This window comes from Hordeum vulgare, chromosome 1H (assembly GCF_904849725.1).
Source record: "Hordeum vulgare subsp. vulgare chromosome 1H, MorexV3_pseudomolecules_assembly, whole genome shotgun sequence".
Taxonomy (NCBI): Eukaryota; Viridiplantae; Streptophyta; class Magnoliopsida; order Poales; family Poaceae; genus Hordeum; species Hordeum vulgare.
The window spans coordinates 222825432-222838376 of record NC_058518.1 but is presented as its reverse complement, the minus strand read 5'-3'; the positions used below and the strand labels follow the sequence as shown (position 1 = coordinate 222838376).

At 45.9% G+C, this 12945-nt stretch overlaps 1 long non-coding RNA gene across 1 annotated transcript; it reads right to left on the bottom strand.

The window, feature by feature from the left end:
• Positions 1 to 2212: 2212 nt before the first annotated feature.
• LOC123408966 lies at positions 2213 to 3459 on the bottom strand. The gene is made up of 2 exons (XR_006612815.1): positions 3070 to 3459; positions 2213 to 2987 (listed from the first exon to the last, which is right to left on the bottom strand). It is a non-coding gene; the product is annotated as an uncharacterized LOC123408966 (long non-coding RNA).
• Between the last annotated feature and the right edge of the window lie 9486 nt (positions 3460 to 12945).

The window sequence follows — 12945 nt, the reverse complement described above, 5'->3', positions numbered from 1 at the left end:
CACCAAATTTGAGCTCCATTGGACAAGTTTAGCTTTGTAAACTTGAAAACGCCACTATTTGACCAGATATGTTCCTTCCAAAGAGAGTGTGGGCAAACTAAGTCCCACAAATCCCATTTTTGGTGTGGAACACTCATTTGAGGTATTAGGTACTCCTGCAAAGTTTCAGCATCATTAGACAAACTTTGCTATGTAGAGTTGCTCTAACTTCAATCTGGGGGCAGAAGGGGTTTTTGGGTTATTTGGGGTCCTTAGTCACCTTGGATCAAAGTGATACTTTATGTGGACACCAAATATGGCTTAGGGATACCACTGGAATTTTCTAGGATTTTATTGAGAATATTTCCTTTGGAAATATTTCAAAAGGTCAAAACAAACAGAAATGGTTTTTAGGGTTTTACTCAAATAATTATAATATAAATAGGGGTTAAAAATCTTATGTATGGAAAATATATGGCTAACGTGAACTACTGATGATCAAATGAATGATCTTGAACACCTACTTACATCAGACATAACCCCACCATTTCCTCTTACGTATACAGAACTCACGAGAAGAGACAATCACGATTACGCACACAGTTGGCATATTTTACTTAAGTTTACTTACAGTTATCCAGAACCATATTTTAAACAAAGTTTCCAAGCTTGCCACATTACCACACGCATGGTTTTCCAAAAAAAATTAACCCTGGAGGGGTGCTCCAACTAGTTCGTCAAAAATTACCACAAGCCGCATAGAAAGCCTCGATCACGAAACTCGTGATCTCCTTGGATTCCTTAGTGGAAAACCTCAACTCTGAGATAGCCCAAAGCATCACCGGAATCCCGATGCACAAGATATTTGATCGAAGGTAAAACAAGTCTAGCAAGGCCACCGGACGTGTCGACGAACCCGATAGGAGACGCATATCTCGTTATCAGGACATGACGGATAAGCCACACATACGGTGGCTTGATAGAAATCACCCAAGTTGTCCTAGGTTGGCCCCGCATAGTGCACTATTTTGGACCAACACTCATGAGGAGCACTAGCCCGGCGGTTGACTAATTACTCCGCGGGTGCCGGCGAGTCCCTATGCTTTTTATTTGTTATTAGGCAAATGTAGTACCAAAGTTGCGCCTTGCGAGACTAGTCTTAATCTAAAACGAATTATCAAGGGGGTCCCCATAACAACCCCAATCATGTTAGGAGCGCTCAATTATGGAATATAACACCGGTAGCCGAAATTAAGGCGGCAAAGATGGAACAAAACACCAGGCTAGAAAGCTGAGCCTTCCACGTTTTACCAAGTATATAGGTGCATTAATTTAAATAGCATTAATATGGTGACATAACAAGGAACACATGTTATCACATGAAAGCGACGGCACCTGCGACTAGGTTGCTAGGTTAAGCAAGCGGTAACATAACCAATCTGTGGTTTGCTAGGTTGTAGTAAGGTTGAAAGTTTCATGGCAATGTTGAGAGGCTGACATATAACAGGTGGCAGGCAAGGAGGCATAATGAAAGAAACGAGACAACAAGCATGTCATTGATAGTAATTGTATCTAGGGACATGGTCATCTTGTTTGTGATCCCGCTTGTAAGAAGAACGAATCCGTGAAGCAGACGAACTGACGTAGTCGAATGGATCACATTCCGACACGCTTGCGGAACTCTAACGAGAAGAAGAAAACCGGAAACAAGAATCAACACAAGATAACACCACAACAAACGCACAGTGTGAGGCATAACACATAGGATGCATCTCTGGTTTAATTATGCACGACACGGCATGACAAATCACAAAAATCAAAGAATACACATTAAGTGAAGCTCAATATGCGACGAGTTGCATATTGACGAAACTCCACATTCAAATATTTAGTTCACTCCCGTTCAGTTACACGGCAAATTTAAAATGTTGTTAACATGGAAAGAGGTGAAGCATGTGATTCTACACGTCATCCTAGTCGGTTTACACATACTGCTCATCTCCAACGGAGTTACGACCTAAGAGATACGGGCCACACAAGATCATATGACATGGATGCAACATGCATGCAAAAGAAAATAAATACACAGGGTGAAAATAAAAGAGAGGCTGTGGGGAGATTTGATGTGTGGACCTCATGGTGGAAAAGCTACTGCACTAGCGAACTAGAGTACTACTCTGTCTTTGATATAGCACAGGATTCTAAGCAGAAGTAGTAACACTTCAACAGGGTGTAGGTCAACACAAACATGACAAAATTATATTGGCACATTTGGGATTCGAACCCTAAGAGATACGGGCCACACAAGATCATATGACATGGATGCAACATACATGCAAAAGAAAATAAATACAAAGGGTGAAAATAAAAGAGAGGCCGTGGAAAAATTTGATGTGTGGACCTCATGGTGGAAAACCTGCTGCACTAGCGAACTAGACTACTACTCTGCCTTTGATATAGCACGGGATTCTCTAAGCAGCGATTACCATCTCGGCTAGAGGGGTACGTTTGAACAGCCACAGGGTCACGAGTTTTTGAACTAAGGCAAAACAGGTACATTGCAAATTCAGCGAACTGAGCAAGAAAACCAAACGTTGGCGCAGCTGGGGCCACCAGCGAGGCAGAGGGCTTGAGGAAGGCCCAATATTGGACGAGAAGCTCGACGTGGCTCGACATCGGGTCCTGGTTTGGTTGAATCTTCATGCGCTGCTGCTGCTAACTACAGAGAACATAGAGAGATGAGAAAAGGGAGAGAAGAAATAGAGATGGGAGAGACCGGGGTGAAAGGAAGGAAACAAAGGGGATGATGGAGCAGGATGGACACGGTCCTGCTGGTCCGATGAAGTTGAAGGCGACGGCACTCCTGGCGATGGTGAGCTCCACGAGGTCCTGGTGGCTACTGCTGGCTTCGGCGAGCTGCCGGTGCATAATGGCGACGACAGAGGGTGTGGCTTGATTGAACTTCTTCGTTTGGACGCGGGAGATCCTCGGGCATTCATGGTTGTCTCCTGCGAGAGATAGGGAGAAAGGTGAGAGAAGACAGAGTAAGGGAGGAGGGAGAAGGACACGGGGTGGGGGCGGGGGGTTGACTTCGTCCGCCGACGGGGTTGCGCGGCAGCTCCGGCAGCTGGTCGCCAATACGGCCAAAGGAGAAGCGAGGGCGCGGCCCACATAAGAGTCAGCTGCGGCACTTGGTCTCCCTGTCCTGCCGCAAAGAGGCAAGGACAACTGCATGGCAGCGGGAGAAGATCATCGGTGGGGGCCGGGAGGAGGCCGGGGGCGGCACCGAACGGAGGGAGCTATGGTCGGCTGGACATGTTCACGGGATTTGGGGAGCTGTGGATGGATCAGCGGCTGCCGTGGATGGATCGGCTGGGTTCTGATGGCTGGAGGAGAAAACGAGGTGGGTGGATCGGGTGGGATCCCGAGGATGGAATGGACACGGCTGGTGGCGGCGCTAATGAAAATGAGGGATCTTGTCCTTAATCTCTAGGGTTTTCTCAAAATAGACTAGAGTGGTCTCTATAAATACCAAGTGACCTAAGTTTGGGGTCATCTGGACCCTTCGATTTAGATCGGATGGTCAATATAATCAGGTTAGGGAGTCCAATTCAAAAGCGCTGATGGCTTAGGGTATTATGGTGTTGATCCGGACTCAACAGTCATGACCGCCAGGTTCGGACACGGGGGAGTTTCGGGCTAGGTTGCACACAAGTCGGTGCACTATGCAGAGGGGCTAGGCAGGGATGAGAGGGAAAATAGGCAACTCGGCGACAGAGTTTAAAATACCGGAATGTCCGACAATTAAACCAGCTACAGTGCCGCTATATATATTTAACGGTACGGGTACCAAACGACATCCGGTTGCGATGAAATTTGGCGGGAGGCCTACCTATATTAAAATAAGACCGCAAACAAAGTTTTGATCGAATCCGAGAATATTTTATACACACATTTAAAAATAATATTTAAATGATGCCGCGGGCGCGTGCGTGTGTGGTTGGTCTCTAAACGGTCCACGACAAAACGGAGAGAATCGGCAAGTACTAAGGGATGCAAGTTTTGAAAACTGGCGGCAACGGAGTGCCGATGCAATGCAGATGATGTGCATGATGCGATGATAAATTTGACAAATAAAATAATCTGACGATGGCAACGGATTAAAAGAGGAATCTTCTGGAGCGTCGGTCTCTGGCTGTTACATGCTCCTAATGAAGTTGCATAATAGGTTCATGTTCTACGACTGGGATGAAAGCAAACTTCTATGGAAGGACAAAGCCATGAGTAAGATAAACAACAAGGCGATGGGGAAGTTCAGCAACGACTTGTCCACCTGGAAAGTAAGGGTGAAAGGAGCGATTGTGAAGAATGAACCGTGGTCCAAGATTCATGTAGGCAATCCGTCACTAAAGGAAGAGGACTTCGACAAATTCATGGAGACTTGCGCTAAAGAAGAAGTTAAGAAAAATCAGAGAAAATGAAGGCTCCCTAGGCGAGGAACACACATCTCCACCGCCTCAGAAGCCGTGGTTACGAGGGGAAGATGCTCGTATGGGGCAAGGAGGACGCCGAATATGAAATTCACATAATCCCAGGCGGAGTTCATCGATCCACGGGAGCGTGACTGGATCAGGTCCAGGTACAAGTGGGAACTTGTCAATAAGATCTTTTACATGGACCCAAACACGAGGGAGTTCATGTGACTACTGGTAATTGTTTTATTACCACCTTATCAATTCGACTACAAGTTTTGTCACATTTGTAAACCATCCACGTTCCTTTTGCAGAAAGAGCAGCACCAAAAGGGAGCAGAAAGCAAAGAGTCCTCCCTGTCGTCGACGAGGCCCAAGTGGGACACCCCGTTCAACCGGGCCCTGATCATACTAAAAAGGTCTCGGAGGACAAACTTTCGTCGTATGGATGTTTGCACGGCATCGGAGATGGCAGCTCGTGGAAGAAGTTCTACCACAAGAAGCCAGAGGAAAAAAGGCAGAGACGAATGCTTACTCAACACACCATCAACGAGGAGGTCACACCTGCGTTTGATAAGAGCAAAGCTGAGACCAAAGAAGAGTTAGTCAAGGTAGTCCATGCAGCAATCTGCTGCAACTATGGTAGCTTCCATTAGCAGCTTGATTCCGACAGTTATGGATTGGACGAAGAACAATCCAGATAATGGCCCAAAGGACTTTCCCCTTCCTAGTTTTGTGGGGAGCAATTCGATGAACATTGTACCAACAACACCTACTCACGCAACCACATATGATCCCGTACCTAGTTTGAACATTGTACCACCAGCACCTATTCATACCAACCTGTACTCCGTCTCTGGCATGCTCGGCGGGGCTTCATCTTTGGTTGACCTCGACGCCATCATGGTAATTACGGGTCATACACTCTTCACAAGTATATGTATAGTATTCCATTTTAGTTTCCTTTCGGATGTCTAACTTCATGGACATGTCTTCCCAGGATGACAAAACCCCATGCACCCTACTGTATGTCATAACGGCCAGAAGGTGGATGTGGGAAAGGTAATGGTCGTGAAGCCGACGGACCGCATGCTTCACAACCGACCGATGTCCCATGGCGTCTTCAAGGTCTACGTGGCCAGTGTCAAAGCGGCCTTTGAGGATTTTCCTCCTCCAGTACCAGTCGAGGGAGATGACGAGACCCCTAAATAGATTGGTGCATGCAAGAGTTGGTTCCTGCCATGACCGAAGGCTCTTCTTCGTGTTGAGGCGCCCGGTAGCACACTAACGACAACGCCTCAACAAGGTATGAAAACCACCCCACCTACCCAATTACCTGCACCGGTCGTGGCGGGTGATAGCGGACGACGCGAGGGGAGAACCTCCATTAGTGCCTGATGACTTTGCGCCCATTGAAGAAGAAAATGCTAATGATGTTATGGAGGAGGATGAGGATTACCCTCTCAAGAATATCGATACCGCCTATGACGATGGAGGATTGATGGCTTGGGACTATGACTCGGGCATCGACATGGAGATGAGTTGATGTTGCCTGATTTGCCGGAGCCGGAACATCCTAAGGCTGATTGCAAGAAGTCTCTCTTCATGCAATCCTCGCAGGAGACTCCTCCAGATGCCGCCTCTACCTACCAACAACAACATGAGTGCCATCTACTAATTAGCCCGACGACACAGGGGGTGGTGGTTAGGCAAGGTATGGTGGGTTCACTACCGCCACCCGCCAAGAAGCAAAGGAGGAGACTCGCCAAGAAAGGCCCTAAAGACGCCAGAGCTACTTCAACTAGCCAACTGCCTCTTCAGCCCTAGGAGGTAGACATAATGCCTGTCCAAGGTGAGGAGATGCTCCATGTCGCTGGCCACCAGATCCTACCTGGGAAAGCACTAGAAGACATACTCAACAATGATCTAAGGAGACTTTAGGAAGATGTGCTGGAGAGAGAAAAAAGCCTTCTCCTCTTGAAAAATCCAGGATACCCGCTTTACGCTGCTTAGGTGTCGGGTGTGAATTTGTACGTCGAGAAATGTTCCGCGGATAAGTTCATCCTATGATTTGAATACATCTACAACATGTTCCACATGACCAAGCTGGATTTTCAATTCATCCACATGTATGTGATGTATCTGAACTACATCATGAGGCAGGAGAACATAAAATATATCTGCATCGCGGACCCGTACTATATGCATGAGAGCTTCTTGGCAGTCTGCAAAGAGCACCGTGACTATGCGAGCAAGTACGTCGGTGAGTTCATGTCACGACTAAGATGCGGCACTTTCCTTACTTGGGGGCGAGGAATTAAAAGGGGAAAGAGTCGCATCTATACGTTTCACAAGTATGATAACATTGCATTACATAATAGATGGAAGAGTAATAAGATTTGGCTTACACTCGCCATAAGCTAAATAACAGAGTCACACAGTCATACATTATTCAAATAGAGAACTGGGTCCGACTACGGACAAGATAAACGACAAAAGCTAACGCCATCCTGCCTTGCTAGGCCCACGATCACGACCAAGTGGCTCTAGTCCTCGGGATACGTCACGTACTTCCTGCCACTGTCCTTGTCGAACTCCCACTTCAGCCGAGTATCCTTGGGAGCATCTGCATTTGGGGTACTTGTACCTGTGGATGGTTGTAGTAATCTGTGAGCCACGACGACTCAACAATATCATGACCATGGTATTGAGACTAACTAATTTAATAGGTGAGGTTGGGGTGAGTGTTTGAGTTTGTAGCATCCTAAGCATTTATGGTGGCTAACTTACGATGAACAGAAATAAGTTATGGTGGTCTACGTAAGACGGTCGAGATCTAAGAATGATCACTAAGTGATCCTGAACACCTACTTATGTCATTCACAACCCCACCGTGTTCTCGATCTTAGAAGGAACTCTGAAAGAAACAGTCACCGTTACGCATACATTTGGTAGGTTTTAGTTAACTTACATTAAATTATCTAGAACCGAATGTAACAAAATATCCATGTTTGCCACATAACCGCGGTAGGACTTTCCGAAAGATTTAACCCTGCAGGGGTGCACCAACTAATCCATCATAAATTACCAATGTTGCATGGAAATCCTCGATCACGAAACTCGCGATCTTGTCGGATTCATTAGAGGAAAACCTCAACTCTGAGAGGACCTAAAGTCTCACCGGAATCCCAATGCACAAGATATATCGTTAAGATAAGACAAGTCCAGCAAGACCACCCGACGTGGAGGCGACCCCGATAAGAGTCGCATATCTAAGTCTCAGGACACGTCGGATAAGCTACGCGTACTGTGGCCTGAAAGAAATCACCCAAGTTGCCCTGGGTTTGCCCCGCACAGTGCTCCAGTTTGGACCAACACTCATGAGGACCACTGTTCCAGGGGGGTTTATTAAGTTCCTCGGGGTAGCTATTCCCTATGCTTTTTATTATTAAGTTGTTAGCAGACTAACACCAAAGTTGGGTCTTTCCAGACAAACCTTAACACTAAATGATTTACCAAGAGGGTCCCCATAACAACCCGAACGTGTTAGGAGCTCTCAGTTATGGAATAAAACACTGGTAGATGGAACTAAGGCGGCAAAAATGGAACAAATCACCCGGCAAAAGGCCAGGCCTTCCGCTCTTACCCAGTATATAGGTGCATTAATTAAATAGCATTTAAGAAAGACGATAGAAAATGCCCATGTTATCACATGGACCAACTGGCACCTGCAACTAGCAACGCTAATAAAATGGTTCAGCAAGCCTAATTAGCCAAACAATATTTGCTACGAGGAAAGGTGTTGAGGTTTCATGCAAATGTTTGATGGCCTATATATCATGTGGTAAGCAGCGGAGAATTAACGATGGACACAAATCAGCTAAGCATAAGAAAGCTAGAAACGGTGTGAAGGTCACGATAATCTTGTGTTTGCAATCTTCACAGTGGAACTGTTCCTGATCTTCCTACACGAACTCAAATGACTCCTCGGACTCATTTCCAGACCCAGTAGCTACCCAAAGGAAACAATCATCCAATAAACACCAACAAGAGATTATGAAACAATCAAAATTATGCATGCATACACAAACTTCTAAATAAGCACAAAACTAAACCTACTCAAATGACAAAGTGCCACATCATCACAAATTACACTTTTGCAGATCTGCTCAAAACTGAAATCCAGTGTCACCATTGGATTCCTGGGGTTTTTCTACCCAAATCCATATATCATACTACTATATATGCATGCAAATCAACACCACAAAACAGAAAAGAAAAACTACACGGGATCAAATCTATTCATGTCAAGAACATGGGGCTATTCAGGCTAGCTACACTAACAGAGGGGGTAATTCAGATGTGCAGACTCTACAACTAGGAACAGATGTAACAAATTCCAAGAAATAAAAGGGGGCGCCAGGGGTACTCGAACCCACGACCACAAAGCTCGGGGTACAGTTGCGTTGCCACTGTGCTAGCAATGGGGAACCTGCTCTAACACGCGTACTAGTGTAGGTATAACAGGAAAGGGGGTGCTTCGCTCTACTTAGCACAGAACGATGGCGACGACACACACACGTGCACTCGCGTCCATAGGCCGGAGGCTACGCTAGGAAATACCCTAAGCTATACTACGCACGACGCAAGGGAACCACACCACGATGCAGAGGGGCTACAACCCATGCACACACGCACGCGCAAGACATGGATAGCAGCGACTGCAGCTACATCGAGCTATTGGTGCAACTCCGGCAAGCTTCGAGCTCACTGCTCTGACGCGACTAACGAAGAGGGGAATCGAAGGAGATAGGGGAATCAAAGGAGAGCGGGGTTGCGGCTCATCGAGGGTTCAGAGAAGGAGATTCGCACGACGAGGAGGAGGAAGAAACGACAAGGTGGTGCAGAAGTGGTTCGCCGAAGTAGCCGCTGTAGAGGACGTCGGGGACGTCATGGAAGAAGCCTCGGCGCTGTATCTTCTCGAAAATGGTACACCCAACGTGCCTTCTTGCTCCTGGCAGGGTCGGGGAGGACGAAGACGCGGCTCTACACCGGCGACGAGCTCGGCCCGAAGCCTCCCATGGCGACGTGGTACTCTGGTGGTCTCCGTGACGGCACGAGGGGGTAAGGAGGGGGAGAAGGCGAGGGTTACGGCAAGGAGAGGGGAAGGGGAAGCTTTATGACTCAAACCCCAACGCATAGGGCAGTCGATGGAGGAGGAAAAACGATTTGGTGGCTCTCCATGGATCATACACAATTGACGTTGGGAGGAGGAAGAGGGACGTATGCTGGGCCTGGGCCGAACTAACATGTTGGACTGAACCTGGCCTCTCCCTCTCTTGTTAAATCCCTTTGCAAATAAAAACATAGAGCTGGTTCGGAAAAATGTCAGAGGAAAAAGAAAAAGAATTTAACTAAAACAAAAATACTTTGGACCTCTAAAATCATGCTCCAATTTTAAAAAATAAATTGGGCATTTTTGAAGAGTAAAATTTAAATGCCTTTTCTTTAAATGAGACTCTGTTTTTAAAAAATGAAAAGGGAAAATAAAAATAAAACCAGAGGGGTTGCCTCCACAATTTACAAGAAGTATTTAGCAAAAGTAGGAACTTTTTTTAATGGGCCAAAACAACAACTATTAAATCCGCCTCAATTAAATGGAAGAAAGGAGTTTTCGAAACCATGGTGCGACAAAAGGGGTTTCAGGTTGATCTTGTTGCACCCAATCACATAAATAAGCCCTAAGGCACATACACACCTTGCACTCACACTCAAACAACAAGGTGTAACCCAAACAACAAAACCAAGAACAAGAACAATAATTGATGCAATGCAAGATCCCATGATGCATATGAGATGAAGACACCATTAACTCAAACCACTTGATCACCATAACAAGGTTGCCTTACAAGGAAAGAAATTACAAGAGGGGGAACGAATGCATTGGGGCTATCACAACTCTCCAACACTACAAGAGGATTTCGACCCGAGATCTAGGACTAGAAGAACTATGGGAATTCGGAACGGAGGTGGTCCTCGCTCTCCCAAGTGGCTTATTTGTCGGAATGATGTGACTATTGCACTTTGAGGAACATGATTGACTTATGGCGGGTCTTGCGTTCAGTATCTTCAAGAATTGCTGTAGGATGGTCATGGTACGATAGGACGGGCTGGAGATCGATATCTTGGAGATCAACTATGCGCTCGGGAGTCTTGAAGCATCTCCGGAGCTGAGAGACGTGAAACACATCGTGCACATTGGAGAAGTTGGATGGAAGCTCTAACAGATATGCAAGATCACCTCTCTTGCCAACAACTTTGAAAGGACCAACAAAGAAAGGCACGAGCTTTCCTTTGATGCCGAGGCGCTGAGTGCCCTTCATGGGAGACACTTTGAGATACACAAAATCATCGAGCTAAAAAGTCATGTCACGATGCTTGCTATCGTAGTAGCTCTTCTAGCGAGACTGAGCTGCTTTGAGATTATCCCGAATAACATGCCACATTTCTTCTGCTTCAGCAATCATGTCATTCCCAACAATCTGACGCTCACGAGTATCTGACCAATTGAGCGGGGTACGACACATCCTGCCATATAGAATCTCTAATGGAGCCTTGCCTGAGCTTGCTTGAAAGTTGTTGTTGTATGAGAACTTGGCAAACAGTAGGCAATCTTCCCACTTGATGCCAAAAGAAATCACACAAGATCTGAGCATATCTTCAAGGATCTCATTGAGTCTCTCAAATTGACCACTTGTGTGAGGATGGAAAGCTGTACTACAACGGATCTTCGTACCCATCGCAGTCTGAAAGTAATCCCAAAACTTGGAAGTAAAGATGCTTCCATGATCTGAAGAAATGAGCATAGGAACACCGTGCAAGGAGACTATCCTTGACATATACAACTCTACAAGCTGAGCTGCCGAGATAGACTCTTCGACCGGGAGGAAATGAGAAACTTTGGTCAACTTGTCTTTGACGATGAAGATGGCATCATTGTCTCTCTTTGACTTCATAAACTGAGTGACAAAATACATTTCCACATGATCGAATTTCCACTCGGGTATAAGCACGGGATGAAGAAGTCCTGCTCAACGTTGATGCTCCACTATCACTCTACGACACACATCACACTCATTATGTGCTTCATCCATGATAACTTTCCCGAGCTCTGCTTTCGGAACGACAAGGCGGTCCTCGAAGAACAAGGTATCTCTATCATCAACACAGAAGCACTTATATTTCATAATGCTCTTTGTCAAGCCAATCTTCACTTTCTTCACGATCGCAGCAAGAAGTTGAGTTTTGCGGACTTGGCATTCCAAGGTAGGAGAAATCTGGAGATTAGCAAGAAATTCCTGAGGTACTATCTCAAGGTTTAGCTTCCTGGAAGATTCACACAGATCAGGCTGGAGAGGCTTCAGGATGAGACTGTTGCAGTAAGCCTTTCTTCTCAAAGCATCTGCAACGACATTTGCTTTGCCTGGAGAAAACTCAATGCTCGGATTATAATCTTGGATCATTTCGACCCAATGAGTTTTCCAAAGATTGAGACTAGCTTGGCTGAGGATGTATTTGAGACTCTTGTGATCGCTATAGACTTCAACCTGTCTTCCCAACAAGAGGTGTCTCCATGTCATCAAAGCATGGACCACTGTTGCCAACTCAAGGTCATGAGTGCAATAGTTCTTCTCACTTGGCTTCAACTGCCTCGAGGTATAAGCTAACACTTTCTTCTCTTGCATCAGGACTGCACCAAGACCTTGGAGAGAGGCATCACAGAACACTTGATAAGGCTTGGAATAATCATGAGGAGTCAAGACTGGATTGAAGTGAGCTTCTCTTTGAGTGTGTTGAAGGCCAACTAACAATCTGGAGACCAGACAAACTTCACACTCTTCTGAAGAAGGTTGGACACAGGCTTCGCAATCTTGGAGAAGTTCTCAACAAACCTTCTGCAATAGCTTGCAAGCCCGAGAAAGCTTCAAAGCTACTTCACATTCTGAGGAGGTTCCCAATCAACAATGGCCTGCACCTTTGTAGGATCAACTTTGATTCCCTCGGCAGAGATGATGTGCCCACGGTACACAACTTCCTTCAACCAGAATTCACATTTGGAAAACTTAGCATAGGACTTATGCTCTCTTAGCTTATCAAGCACAAGCCTGCGATGTTCTTCATGCTCTTCCTCAGTTTTAGAAAAGACCAGAATGTCATCAAGATACACCAAGACAAATTCATTCTTGAATGGGGAGAAGATATAATTCATCATCCGAGAGAAGGTCGGAGGAGCGTTGGCGAGACCAAAAGACATCACTATGTACTCATAAGAACCAAAGCTTGTCCCGAAACCACTCTTTGGAATATCTTCTTCGCGAATGCGGATGTGATGATAGCCCATCCGGAGATCAAGCTTAGAGAAAATTTTGGCCCTTTCAATTGCTCGAACAATTCATTGATGTTGGGAAGTGGATACTTGTTTCTGGTTGCCTTA